Below are 2,560 nucleotides of genomic sequence, written 5' to 3' on the forward strand. Positions count from 1 at the left end.
TAGACCTCTAGGTGAACCATCTTAGTATGCTCTTTTGGATACATGATGATTTTCCTTCATATCACTTGACTTAGTCGGTTAAACCTTCCAAATTACCGTTTCCATTACGATTGCATGTGGATCCATTGCCCTAGTGTCTTAGATTAATTTCATATAAGCTTTTGCATCACCTAGTTTAGCCTTAGTTCAACCTTAAACCCCTCCTTGACTTCGAAATAGCTTGATTTAGGCATCGTGCATTTGATCTCCATTCCCTTGGGTTTGACCTTGACTTACCACTACGCTAAATAGGGATTTGTTAAGTTACAAATTTTGTTTGATAGGGTGGGGTGGTAGCCCAACGACCTATCGTTCTCCTTCCCATCAAAATGACGCCGTTGCTGGGGAATGGTGCTTGAGTGCATGTTGTTGTTGAGTCTATTTCATTTCATTTGCAAAATACAAAAAGATTTTGTTTCTTTAGGCTACACTTGTAGCCGTGCTACTAATATTTTTGTTTGAGTTTTGCATGCATAGAACCCGTGATCGTCCCCTTGTTCCCCTTGATCCGGAAATTGAGAGGACTCTTTCAAGAAGAAGAGTGGATAATAGATCCTTGGCTTATAGCTCTTCAAGTGAAGAAGAAATTCAAGAAGAGCAAGGAATGGGTAACATCCTAGAATAGCCTTGAAAGAGCTTGGAGTGCCCGGGGCATATAGGTTTGAGAGCGGAATAGCTCCACCTACTACTCCGGCAAATGACTTCGAAATCCGGCCGGCAATGATCACCTTGATTGAGAGAAGGCAATATAGTGGGGCTAAGAATGAGAGCCCATTGAACCATCTAAAAGAATTTGAAAAATATTGCAACACCATCAAAGTCAATGGGGTTTCTCAAGAATTTATCCGCCTCAAGTTGTTCTCTTTCTCTCTAATAGGAAGATCTTTGGAGTGGCTAGACAAAGAGGTGAAACCCAACTCCTTGAGAACTTGGGACGATGTTACAAAAGCTTTCTTGTCCCGTTTCTACCCCCAAAAGAAGACGGCGGAGGCAAGAGCCTTGATTCAAGGGTTCAAGCAAAGGCCGAGTGAAAGCCTTTACGAAGCATGGGAGAGATTCAAAGAGTATCAAAGGGAGTTCCCTCACCACGGAATCCCCACATACCAAGTGATCCAAATCTTCTATGGCGGTTTAAGTCCCCAAGGCAAGTCATGCCTTGATGGAGGGGCCGGGGGCCCTATCATGAACAAAACCGAAGAAGAAGTTGTGGACATCATTGAGGACGTGGTGACATATTATAGGGATTGGCAAGATGGGGAGAGGGACTCTTCAAGCAAGCAATCTTCATTGTATTCGGTGGACCATCTCAATGCAATCAACAACCTTTCCTCCCAAATGACAAACTTAGGAAAGGAGGTCACCGCAATTAAAGCTAAGTTGGAGAGCACTTCTTCCCCTTCTCAAGCTTCGAATCTTCCCTCCCAATTTAAGAGGAGAGGTACTCTTTCTAACTCTCAACCCCCTCCCTCTTCACATAATATGCCTTTGGGTTGCTTGTTTTGTGATGCATGTGGATCGTATGATCATGACTCTAGTGCTTGTCCTAATGAATGTGTTGATGAATTTGACAACAATGAGTGTGAACATGTTAATTTTGTGTCAAACAACAATGTTCAAAGGTTTGATAATCAAAAAGGCCAATGGAATAGGAATTACCAAAACCAAGGTAATTTTGACAACTATAATCATAATGGTGGTTATAGGAACCAAGGGAATCAAGGTTCTCGTGGTAACCATAACCAAGGTTATAGTAGCCAAAATCAAAGCCAAAATTATGGTAATCAAAATCATAATTATGGTAATCAAAACCAAGGTTATGTGAATCATAACCAAGGTAATGGAAACTATAATCATGGTGGTGGTAACCATAATCAAGGTTATGGTTCAAATCAAAATAGGAGTAATTGGAACAATCAAGGAAGGGAAAATTTTCAAAACAATGCTCAAAGAGGTCCCCCACCCGGTTTTGTTCCAAAGACTCAAGGTGAAAATTCCTATTCACAACCTTCTTCTCCTAGGACTACTTTGGAAGAGTTGATTGATAATCAAACCAAGATCATTAACACCGATATGGCGGTTAGTGATAAGAAATTCAACGAGATGATGACCCACAATAAAATGCTTGAGACTCAAATTACCCAATTAGCAAGCACTATAAAGGATTTTGCTAGTCCTTCATCTTTGCCTTCCTAAGGTGTTGAACCAAAGAAACCCGTGTACTCTATTGCCACAAGTGGTGGAAATGATTTTGATGAGGAAGTTTCTTGTTCAAAAGAGGGAAGAGATGAGAGTGGTGCTAAGGAGAATGAAGTGGAAAGGGTTGAGTCTAAGGAAATCTATTGTGAGGTTGACAAAAGAGAAGAGTGTGTTGTTGAAAAGATGAGTGAGGTAGAGAGATTTCCCGATCTACCATATCCCCAAAAATATTTGAGATTCAAAATGGATGAGCAATTTGGGAAGTTCCTTGAAGTTCTTAAGGATGTTCATGATTCTACACCCTCTACCGAGCCAATTCCCGACA

At 41.0% G+C, this 2,560-nt stretch overlaps 1 pseudogene; it reads right to left on the bottom strand.

Moving 5' to 3' along the window:
- Nucleotides 1-1,034: 1,034 nt before the first annotated feature.
- Nucleotides 1,035-1,133, bottom strand: LOC145596307 (small nucleolar RNA R71; annotated as a pseudogene).
- Between the last annotated feature and the right edge of the window lie 1,427 nt (nt 1,134-2,560).

The sequence above is a fragment of the Chenopodium album genome, chromosome 19 (genome assembly GCF_948465745.1).
Source record: "Chenopodium album chromosome 19, dcCheAlbu1.1, whole genome shotgun sequence".
NCBI classification, from domain to species: domain Eukaryota; kingdom Viridiplantae; phylum Streptophyta; class Magnoliopsida; order Caryophyllales; family Amaranthaceae; genus Chenopodium; species Chenopodium album.